The sequence below is a fragment of the Lytechinus pictus genome, chromosome 15 (genome assembly GCF_037042905.1).
Source record: "Lytechinus pictus isolate F3 Inbred chromosome 15, Lp3.0, whole genome shotgun sequence".
Classification (NCBI taxonomy): domain Eukaryota; kingdom Metazoa; phylum Echinodermata; class Echinoidea; order Temnopleuroida; family Toxopneustidae; genus Lytechinus; species Lytechinus pictus.
The window spans coordinates 13,597,501-13,610,497 of NC_087259.1; the positions used below are offsets into that span (position 1 = coordinate 13,597,501).

The following is a 12,997-nucleotide window of genomic DNA, read 5'->3' on the forward strand; positions in this document are numbered from 1 at the left end:
ACCATTTGAATTTGGTGCTGCTTGAGCAAATGAGTCGTTCATTTGAAAGCTATAGCTATGTCCCCAAATTGAAAATGAATGACATTTTTCCCCAAAAAGCTTTCAAACACATCTGATTGATAGATATCTGCTGTGCTTAAACAAAATAAACAGAAATATCAGTTATCTTCTTCTTTATATAAAGATTACAAGAAATATAATGAACTAGAACATGAATCAATATACATATATATATATATATATATATATCAATTTAAACAACAAAGACATTTTACAGAAAGGGGGGGGGGGTTGCAGAAAAGGTGGGGTGGGGGTTCTGTACATACTGTACATATTCAACATATTTGAAATAGGAGGAAAACATTAGAACATGATTGAGAAAAGAAAGCTTACAAAATGCGGAAATGAGACTTGAAAGCAAAGAGTGATATAAAAAACCAGAAGTAGAGCAATGTATAACGACCAAACTATAGAAATATAATAATCATTATGAGAATGGCTGTGGCAAGGTTAATGTTTAATCAATAGAGTCACATTGTTAAAGAGGAAGATTGTCACATGTACGGGCACTGGCGTATGTAGAGGGAATCGATATCTCATTAATGGAGGAGAGTTAACGAGGGTGGAACTCTCTTCCTGCAGTGCAATGAATTAGTAATGAATTACCAATTCATCGGGGTATATGGTTTTGGAAGCATGAGATACGTGGGAATGCTAGAAAGTCATGTGTGTGTATAGATGGTATCCTTTTTTTGTATTCACAACAATCACAAGTTACAGAATCTGGGGTAATATCATGCCAAATTGTAGTTTGTTGAAAGACAGAGGGGTTGTATACCTTAAAAAAAGGTTAAAATGTAATGCCTCAGACTACAAAGATGTTATGTATTATAAAAAGAAAGCACTAAATTGCTGATTTGCAATAAATGTATTATCTTTTGAAATTTGAGAGAAACAAAGACCCAAGATACCAATCTCAGAACAAATCTAAAACATAATATATTCCATATGAAAGAAAATGTAAACATTGACACCACAATCACATCCCTAAATCCCATCTACATTCATTCCTAAGTGCTGTTAACCGCAACTGCAATGAAATGTCTGTGGCTTACAGGCGCTGTGCATCTCAATGATGCACCCGAATGCATACATTAGACACACTACTTGGCAAATTGGATCTCGTCTCTCGCAAACATTACACGGCTGATGTATTTCTGTCTCATTACAACATTCGGATCAAAGGCAATCAAGTGTTGTTGATGATAGATCAAGTAAATATCAACACTGAAAAACAACTCATTTGCAGTTATTTTGAGCATCACGTGTAAAAAAATGTGCAATTCACAGATTTCCCTCAGTAGACCCATATTGCCCTCGATAAAATCTGGGACAATATGAGACTATTTTGGGAATCGCTTACTCCCAGAAATCCATTCAATATTATAGTACATAAAATGTATGATTTTATCTCATTATGGCTACATCCATGTAGGGAAAACATATTTGGAAGGACATCCTGTTTGTCTGCACAAGAATTGAAGGTTTTAGACATCAAATTCATCACAAGAAAGCTGAGTTTAGAAACCTTCTTAAATATCTCTTCCGTTCCTCATCAAACCTTGAAAAAGTAAAACTACCATTTTGGGTCAAAATGGATTGAATGCTACAAACAGCTTCGAAACAAAAATTTTGAACACGGCATATGGTAACACAACTTCACGCAGTCCACACATTTAGAAATTTCATATCCTAAGGCGTGTAATGGCATGTAATGTGGATCTTAGCTGACAGATAAGAATTCCCACCACGTTGATGCGAAACCTTAGGATGTTGGGTAGATAGCAGAATGGATGGGGGTTAACGGCCTATGAAGGTTAAGGCGACCGCACACCTTACGACTGGTCTGCGACGCGATTTGAGAATAAAATGTTGTAGAATTTGATGCTAATATTGAGACTTGGAATATCTTACTGTGTAATGTTCTAAATCATCGTACGAATACCTATGATCAAATCTGTGACTATGCTATCATCCTTCTTAGAATAATAGCGAATTTAATATCTGGTCGTAATGACGTCATAGCAGTCGTACGATTGGCTACGATTTGAAACTAATTTGGCTTTACTCCAAAATAAAGGCTTACAATCTTACAAAATGGTTATATTAGTATTCTTTCAATTAATTTTAACCTCAAATAAAATGACATGTTCCATTCACATTTTTAGAAAATGAGCAAAATGCGATTTGTTCCAAAATCGGATCGCAAACAGTCGTAAGGTGTGCGGTGGCCTTTAGACATAAAATTTATCACAAGAAAGCTGAGTTTAGAAACCTTCTTAAATAACTCTTCCGTTCCTCACCAAACCTTGAAAAAGTCAAACTACCATTTTGGGTCAAAATGGATTGAATGCTACAAACAGCTTCGAAACAAAAATTTTGAACACGGCATACGGTAACACAACTTCACGCAGTCCACACATTTTGAAATTTCATATCCTAAGGCGTGTAATGGCATGTAATGTGGATCTTAGCTGACAAATAAGAATTCCCACCACGTTGATGTGAAACCTAAGGATGTTGGGTAGATAGCAGAATGGATGGGGTTAACGGCGTATGAAGGTTACACTATTAGAAAATACAGCACATGCTGTGCGATCATACCGGAACTAATAGGACTACATGCAGCCAAGTTGCCTTTAATTCGCAATAGATGTAGCGTGCAGGGGAGGGTAATGAGATGTGGAGATGGGTAGCACAGGCCTAGATTCGAATGATGAAGAATGATGATGTGATAGGGGACAGAGGGAGAAGGATAGAGAGAGAGAGAGACAAAGAGGGTAGGGAATGGATTGAGGAGGGTGAGGAGAGTGGGAGGAAAAGAGAGAGAGAGAAAGAAAGAGAGAGAGAGATAGGGAGACAGATACAGAGAGAGAGAGAGAAAAAGAGGGTAAGGGGAGGTGCATGGAGGAGATTGGGGAGGAGATAGGGAGAGTGGGAAATAATGAGGGGGGGATAGAGTAAGAGAGAGAGAGTGAGGGTGTGTGTGTGTGTGGGAGAGAGAGCTTTGTGGATGATACAAGCTTGAATTTTAATGTTTTCCTATCTTCAGTAGATCACACTAATCCACAGGTGTGCACTAGATAAAGGTACAGGAAACAAGATTTCCTCCCACATATGTATTTTGCAATTGTAATGCAAGGTTGAATGAATTTAAGGTTACAGTGATAAAATTATGATCTAATGGTTATACACAAAACAGTATAAAGCTATAGGGGAGGGGGTATGTAAAACTCAGGGGTGACACAATACAGTTCATAGTATATTTTGAATAAAACTTATTATCACCCGTATCAGACATCTGAGCTGGTCATTTACAAAACCGTATTTCCCTGTATTTTATTATTATCAGGAAGGGATAGGTATATTGTTTGTATTTTCCTCGGTCTCAATGCGCGTATTGACTTTGCATGCAGAGACGACGCAAAATATACCTTTGTATTTTCCCTGGTCTCACATCCGGGCCTTTGAGGATGCGAATGAAGTGATACGCTCGATACGCTTCATAATGTTCCGCGCACCAACGATCTACGTCATAATAAAGACAACGCTGGATCCGGGCGCTTGCAAGTACGTCATAATGGTAAAGTGCAGAGCCTAGACACTGATATTATCATGACACAGCAGAACTCTATTCTTAAAATATATCACTGTTATCATGATTTTTGCTCTAGATATCTGATTTGGATGATAATAAAAATATTGACTGCCCTTCTTTCGGGGAACATCAAATATATTGCCCTTAAAAGACCCATATTGCCCTCGTCTAAAGACTTGGGCCAATATGATTCTTTTGCTGGCAATATATTTGATGTTCCGCTCAAGACCAGTCAATATTATATAAATAATAATAATAATAGTTGGATTTATGAAGCGCTTTTTGCCAGAGGATACAAAGCGCTGCTATTATTACCCCGGCTTTAGCTTTAGCAGTGCATGCAAGGAATTACTCCTGCCGGGTACCCATTCATCTCACCTGGGTAGAGTGCAGCACAGTGTGGATAAATTTCTTGCTGAAGGAAAATACGCCATGGCTACGATTCGAACACACGACCCTCTGTTTCAAAGGCGAGAGTCAGCACCACTAGACCACGACGCACCAACACTTAGATAGGGAATATTGAAATTATAAGAGCCTAGAATTTTTATCCAAATCTAAGTGTGAATGTGATGGGTCTCAAAGTATTTTTAAAGGCACGAAAGTATTTTTTACTGAATGTAAATTTAGATTTTTAAGCAGCAATGTACATAACTCCAGTAGGTAATGAGTGAACCCACCGACTACAGCATCTGAGAATTCCCATAGGATTTGTACAGGGACAACCAGGGGGGGGGGGGGGGTGTTTCACAAAGATTTAAGTTTGACTTATATGCTTTTCACACTGCATTTCCTTAACCCCATACTATCTTTTTTTCGATTCACACTGTCTTTCTTAACCCCGTACTATCTGCTCAGCCAGGGATAATGCATTAACCCCGGACTATCCCTCAGCTCATGAATATTGATGATTTTACCATACAGAGCGTGATTAACGTGCAATTCGACTTCCGTGATTGGCTAAATGCTTAGCCCCACTTTCCTTAGCCCTGTTCGTTTTCACACTGCATTCTCTTAGCACCGCAATTGTGGTGCTAGCACCACGATAAGCCGGCTAACCCTGCTTTTTTGCAGGGCCAGATAGTACCGTACTATTTACCGTGCTAGCCCACTTTGCTAAAACGTAGTGTGAAAACGAAGTGGGCTAAGCTTAACCCCGGGAAATTGGTGGGGCTACGACCCCCCCCCCTTAGCCCCACAAATTTCCTGGGGTTAAGGAAAAAAAGTGCAGTGTGAAAAGCATATTAGAGTTGCACTTAAATGCCTAGTTGCATGCAGTAGACAAGGCATGACAGCATTGGTCAGATCATGCCAAGAGGGCGCGCACTATACTGCGTATTAATCAATAAGACTGTGTGTTGCATATCATGTATGCGTCGGCATGTAAGAGTGACTCGTAAGTCACACTTAAATGTTTGTGACTCCCACCCACCCCCCCTGGTACGAGTAGGCAATGAACTTAATCTAATGCCCCAATCAAGAAACTCAAAATCGCACAAAATCCAGATGAATATGCAAGATTCAAGGAGGCTAGAACGTAGTACGATCCCTACTTCCATGACACCTGACACAAGATATAGCATTCTGAGAGACCAGGTGGCTAAGTGGCCAGAAGGCATTTTAATTTCCTGATCAGGCATCCCTTAACACGCCATAAATAGGGTGTGATTTGCATACTTTATGAAGTTATGTGTGCATTCCTCTCTCCCCTGCACCGGGTAAAGTGTATAACACATTCTACAAATCTGTGACATGCCAGAAGAAGGAGACTAGTTACAAGGGCAAGTTTCCCTTGTACTGTCCCTGATTTTTTAATAAGTGACAGAAGTAAGCAAAAACTTATATACAGTGCGTCCCATAAATAAGGAAACCCTTTTCATAGATAGATTTCACAATTATAAAATATGTTTTTACTTTAAATTTGATACTTGTGGCAAGAGTGGAATCTCATCTGTAATTTGAAATCATCAGCTTAGCAAATTGTTCACGCATGGCAGATTACAAACAATGAACATTGAGGCATATCAGAAACGATTTGTGCAGAAACTCCTGTGTGAATCTGAATCCCTTCTCATTTCAGGGATCAGTGCGAGAATCGTAACAAAGAATAAAGAAATGCTGATGAGCAAATCTTCGAATAAGCATGGTTGTTTTGTCAAAAACAAATCATGTTTAGTTTGAGAACATGACCTATACCACTACTTATGGAAGGATTTTTTCAGGAATCCAGCATCAAATTGAACTAGAATGAATATCTTATATAGTTTCTGTTATATTTTGTTGATGAAAAGGTAGTCTGAAAATTAAGACATATAGGCAACAAATACTAAAGAGGTCATGATAACAGAATGCCTGTTTTCAGAGATGGGAGGATTAAGATAAGGATTTAAATTGTTGAGAGATAGTACAATATGTTTAGACATATAATTGTAATATTCCATAGTTGTATAATACATATCTTGTTGTTATCTAAGGTAGATGCGGTTCTGAAAAATTCTGGATAATATATGAATTGCAGAGTGACAGGTTTGAGGTTGGGGTTACAGTTTGTGATGTCAATGCAAGAACACCCTTAACGCCATACTTTTGAAATCGCATGCAAGAAATATCAAGTAGAATGTTATATTTTATCACCTGACTTCCCAACTATATTTCTAAAATATGGTAGGAATTGAACACTTAAAGGTCAAGTCCACCCCAGAAAATTTTTTATTTGAATCGATAGAGAAAAATCAAACAAACATAACACTGCAAATTTCATTAAAATCGGATGTAAAATAAGAAAGTTATGACATTTTTAAGTTCCGCTTATTTTTCACAAAACAGTTCAATGCACAACTCAGCGATATGCAAATGAGTCGATGATGTCTATCACTTACTATTTCTTTTGTTTTTAATTGTTTGAATAATACAATATTTCAATTCTTACAGATTTGACAATAAGGACAAAATTAACTTAACCATAAACTGTTAAAATAATGGTAATTCCACATGTTCAGGGAGAAATAAAACTTTGTTTCACTTGACAAGGAGGAGAAAATTAGAATATTTCTTATTTCATATGATAAAATACAAAAAAAATAGTGAGTGGGTGACGTCATCAGTTTGCCAATTTGCATGCCGACCAGGATGTGCATAAAACTGTTTTGTGAAATTAAGCGAAACTTTAAAATGTCATAACTTTCTTATTTTACATCCGATTTTGATGAAATTTTCAGTGTTTTGCTTGTTGGATTTTTTTCTTTTTTCAAATCAATTTTTTGTTGGGGTGGACTTGTCCTTTAATAAGGGTCAATTCTATGATGGGGTTCACCAACTTTTGAGCAGCACTGTATAGGCCCCATATACCAGAGGTTGACTGTTGTTTAAGCCCTGCTTGATTGATACTTGTCTGATACGGCATATATCAATTATGCAGTCTAAATCATCCTTAATACTCTAGGGCTTGTGATATGAATGCAACTATCCCATTCAGACTGGAAGAAAAATAAGCACACTGGCATAAACAGCAGGATGTGAACACAGATTAAATTGTAAAATGGGATTAAATTGTAAAATGAGATTAAATTGTAAAATGGTACAACTGGTAAACATCATAAAAATGGAAACGATGCCATACGAAATGTAATACTTGATTGTTTTGTTAATATCTTTCTCGCTCTAAATGGGCTATATAAAGTAGGCCTACATATAACTGGTTTTATGAGGGTAATTCACACAACAGATGGGAAATTAAATGTTGTGTTATGGCACAATTAGGTGCTCCTGGTACCTCCAAAAGTTTAATTCGAGACCAAGCTCAATAATGATCTTAGCCAGATGTTGCTCATTAACATTTCATTCAGACCAGAATAAATGCTAACTTATTGTATGTATTACTCAACCGACTTCATGAAAAAAAAAACAGTCTAAACAGGGAATATCTGCATGTTGGAGAAGAATGCTAAGATCAAGAGTATGCCACATGATGGAAAAAGCCCATTACACCGGTGCACGTTCATGACAAATCCCACTCCCTGCATATTAAGCAGCGATGTCCCCAAATTGAGTTGGCAGTGCAAATTTGTATGGGTAATGTATTTGATATTCCTGCTTTGTGGGGAAATGAGAATGGAAATGACTAGATTTGACTAGATGTTCTGTTCAGGATTTTCAGATATTGGATGTCGATCCGATCTAGACAATGAAGAAAGCAACGATTGGGCATTTGGGTTCCATGTACTTGTACATGAATTGAATGTGGACAGACAAGTTATGTATATTAACTATGGGACTATTCTCATATCAAGAATCCAGAATTATTCTACCCCATTCCTCTCAGAAAAAAAATTGCAAATCTATAAATAAGAATTAAAAAGAATTAAAATATACAATTTCAATATACTGTTATCAACACAACAAATCATATAGATACATTTTTTAGGTCAGCAAGGAAAAAACGATAAAACATGTATTCAAATTATACGCCATTGGCTATGAAGAATGACTTATTATGACTTGTGATATCAGAATAGAAAAATATCAGATCTGTGAAGCCTTATAAATGATGTTTGAAATCAGCATCAAACCTTTAATTAAATTCCTGGCAACTTGACATTTTGTTTTTGTTTAGTTGAGAACACAAAGGTGATAGAACAGCATAAACAAAGCTTTGATATAAACCATTGTTCCCTTATTATCATCCAACTGCAGACTGAAACCATATTGTGATTAAGAATAAGTTCTGGTCCCCCCCCCCCCCCCGGTCTTGGCCATGTCAAGCATATCAGTAGGTGTTTCATAGAATTTTATGGATTCGTTTTATCTAACTGCAGCCCCCCCCCCCCCAGTCTTGGCCATGACAAGCATATCAGTAGGTGTTTCATAGAATTTTATGGATTCGTTAAACTGCAGCTAGAATTCAATATATCGTTGTTCAGCGAGTAAAAGGGCAAGATTGCTGATATTATAAAATGATATCGCTTCTCCCTTCTTTACATTTTCTGACAATTTCGGCTAGAATAAAGGGCAAAACTGAAAAAGGGCAATACCCAAGGCCCACTGTTACTCACTAATTTCAATAATATAGTTGCTGTTTTTTTTTTATAAAATGTGTCCAAAAATAAGACACTTGCTCATTAATTTTAATTAGCACTTGATGTGCTGAAAATAACTTACCTTACTCATGTAAACAATTTTCCTTTTTCTATTTCTTTTTTTCATATAATGTACTTATTGACGGTTAGACAGACAATTATTTCACATGTTTGATAATGCTATCTGACTCTAGTCTGCTGTGCAAACCCTTCACTCGATATAAGTAGTCTGAATTTGTAGCCTACATTGACTTGTCTACTTGTAGGCCTCTCACTCAGAAATTTTAAACAGTAAGTTTAATATGTGCTAGTCTTGCATGAAGATCCACTTGTTGATCAAAAAGTTTCAATCAGGGTCTTTACCTGCAGACTAAACTGACTCTGGCATGATAATGCCTGTCACATCCGCCATGCACCTCAGAATGTGTGATCTGCAGCAAATTTTAAAGAAAATCCTAGCGGCGTATGCATGTGTCTACCTTTGTATCTTACGCATTATTACTTAACTATAACAAGAACAAGAGAAACATTAAAATAAATACCTCTTTATCATAATAGTTTTTTTGTCAGTCTCTTTTGACATATAAACTAAGTAACATGGACCATACTGTAGCATACACAAATATCAGAAACAAAAACGGAAGTTGGAAAAACCCCATATAGGATATTCAGCTTCTACATTAATTCCTCCAGAAGACAAGATCATGCTACAAACAACTTAATGATTTTTTACTAGAAATAGAATAGACTGGGTGTTCATGGAATAGATCTCCATCGAGCCGTTGAATAAACCGAAGGTTTTCAAAATCCTTGAATGAACTTACATTGAATCAGTTTGCAGATTTGCATAGAAGTATTCTTTGGCATTGCATATGTGTTCCTTTGCAGACTCCTTGGCCGTTGACACGTAGGTCTTGGCCCTCATAAAATAGTCTGAAATGTCATCCATTATCTTACAGAAGTCTCCGCCGACCCTCGTTACGTTGCAGCGCTGGAGATGGTGCACACTTTACGATGTCCTTGTTTGAGATGTCTTTGAATAGTATCATATAGACTGTCAGCCATAATGCAGGGATATTTGCTGAATGTTGCCTTTCTATTCTGTTTGGCTTCGAATGTTCCTTAAAATATTGGTGCACCATTCGTGTATCAAACAGAAAACCAGTACAAGTTATTGCTTATATACATGAATATTTTAGTCTACTTGAACCATGGCAATTATTGCTTTATTTTGTGTGCTACAAAATCAAGTAGATTTGGGAGCTGATGTGACATAATAAATAGTTAAATCAAATCACCATGATCTGATCATCCAGCTAAAACTTGTCCATTTTCATGACCTTCAGAAAGTAGAATATATTTCTGGAAATAGTATAAAAACCAAGCTAATTGAGATGAATTAAAGTCCTTCGACATCTACTGCAGATAGCAAGGTCATGTGATTAAAACAGATAGGATAGAAAAAATTCCTCAATTCCGAGAGATGAAAGGGATGCTTCCGACTGCCAATGGGTTTTTCACCAAGCTCTGATCGATGAAACTCTAATCAATACCTGACAATACAACCTTGGCTTTACATCCGGCATCTGTTCTCCGTGCTGTTACACCGATGCATAAAAAAAGGATGATCTGACTATATCTCCGGACTGAAAGATATGCCTTGTATTTTCTCTCGGCGATCACGATAGGCTTGCTGCATCTTCAAGTTCCAATAAGATGCATCTCATATATTCCTTCCGCTCCAAGAGGTCTGTTAAAAGGCAATCAGTGCTGCTTCAGTATTAGTCTTACAAGACCCTGAAGAGGTACTCCCCACTTGACAGAGATACATGTATAATACACAATACACTCTGAGGGATATTAACCGTCCATATTTTCCCCTGAGCTTATAATTTCCTTAATCACCAAGGCTACACTCAACCCATCCAAGGCATTCAAAGCCAGGATTTTGGGTGATGTGTACTCCTTGCTTTGACCAAAACTCTTGACTGGAAAATGTACATTCAGCGGAAGCACAGTGCATGGTGTGCCGCACTTGGCAGCCCCTCTCAATCAATGCACGGCAAATGTACAGCTCTCTCTCTCTCCTTCTCACCATCCATGCCCCTGCCAATAGCTCGCCCTGGATCTGATCGATGCCATTAATAAGGATGACAAAAACACAGTGTGAGGGTGTGGGTGCATGTGTGTGTGGGGGGAAGGGTGCGCGAGTGTGTTTTAGTGCACACACACACACCCATGCATACACAGAGACCTTGTGAGTGGCCCTGCGTGCATTAATAATTACATGCCAGGGACATAGGCATAATCAATAGGCAGCATGGCTCTGGTCTAGTGTGTATCGGAGTGTGTGAGGGAGAGGGTGTATATGAGGGTGAGCGAAGAGTGTGTTCGTCACCAATATGCCAGCAGTTTGGATTTGGTTGATACCATTCAAAATAGGGCTTTGGGTATTGCTCCTCTTCCAACGGAAAAAGAATCAGGGCGGCTAGGTCACCCGTATCGAATCGTGTCAAGTGGTAGGATCCAACCGCCAGAGGAAATTCCTGCCCTCTACAAAACTAACACCGTTTCTGCACCCTGTCAAAAGCTATCAAAGCAACTATATCATGATATAATTGAAATAATTCATCCATGAGAACAGTGAAAAATGACCAAAAGTGGTGCCAACAAGCAGGAAATGTGGATCACAAAGAGTCTGTATTGGAAAATTGTAATGTGATTGGGTTCACAGTATTGTATTTTAAAATGGAGAATGAGAATATACAGACATTTTGCTCAAACTATTTTTATAGTTAGTGATCACATTGGAAAAAAATAAATTTCATTGAATCTATCATAATTAGAGCAAAATGAACCCATAGCTAGAATACCAACTGAAGTTTATAAATATCCTGAATTCAATTGAATTTTCCATATCTTTTCAATGAACTTGGTTCAATGCAAATTTAACTGATCATGCAATTCCACTAAGAAATTCACTATCTTTCTACAGAAAAACATGGCTAAAACACGTACACCTCCATTTCATACATACATGTAGTACTGCAACTGTAAGTGTGTATGAAAATAATAGATTCCATTCACAAGTTTCATATAAAAAGGAAAATGTATCAATAATATATTGGCTCTTCGATAGAATAAAGGAATAGTTAAAATCCAACTGCTATGGAAGCTCCGTGGAATTTGTAATCATTATTTATACCTCACTTTGTATATGGCGCTAAATCATCGTCACATGCAAAAAAAGGTGGCAGGAGTTAATATTGAATTTCAATATATGATCCCAACTAAGCCTGATCTCATGCATGTTTGATGCTTTATGCGCCTGTCAATTTACATCCCACCACCTCAATTAAGAACCACTTAAATACTACTGCAGCTCGGGGGGGGGGGTATAAAGCCAGTTAATGGCTGTGGGGTAGGGGTAACACGTCATTTGCTCCAGTCTCAATATCTCAGAGGACATAGGGTTAGAGTAAGGGTTATAGTAGAGTTTTGGGTTGCTAATATTGTTAAGATAAGGATTAGGGTTAGTGTTGGAGGATAGAGTTTATGTTTAGCTTAACGTGCTGATTTTCCATTGGGACAATTGTCACCAGAGCAAATGTCATGGAACCGGGGTGGGGGAAATGACAATATGAGAAAGAGATAGTTGAGGTTAACAGAATGGTGAAAAGAGAGAGAGAGAAAGAGAAAGAGAGGGAGAGACAAGAAATGGAAAGAGAGAGAGGGGGAGGGGGAAAAGGGAGAGACAGTGAAACACAAACAGCAAAGCGGAAAGTACCAAAAAGGGAAAAAGAAAAAGAGCCTTGGAAAAAAAAGAGAGGAGTTGAATGAGAAGAGGAAAGACAATTATCAAAGAAAGTAGAAGAACTGATGAGAAAATTGGGCGAGATAAATAAATGATACAGGAGAGATAAAGAGAGGAACAAGGAATATGTAATAAATACATAGGAGATTGCAATGAAAAAAACAAGGTACTTGAGGATGGGATCAAGGTGAAGAAGAAAGAGAAAGACAGATTATTTACAACTCAATATAGAAAGAGAATTAGATAGAAATTTATTATAATATAGAAACTGATAGATGACAAGGACAGACAGGAAATTAAAATGCAAGAAAAATATCAGAAATATAGAGAGAACGTTATTGAAAACAATTTCATCTAGAAAAGAGTGGTTAAAGAGAGATGTGGTGGAAAGATAATTAGTTATAACATGGGCATATCAATCAATCACATCCAATAAAAAGCGCAAAATAC

General features: G+C 37.4%; 1 protein-coding gene across 1 annotated transcript in view; it reads right to left on the minus strand.

Moving 5' to 3' along the window:
- The window catches only part of LOC129277307 (protein cab-1-like), a 48,975-nt gene that overhangs the window by 10,896 nt on the left and 25,082 nt on the right, over positions 1-12,997 (minus strand). The gene's annotated exons all lie outside the window — the stretch shown is intronic.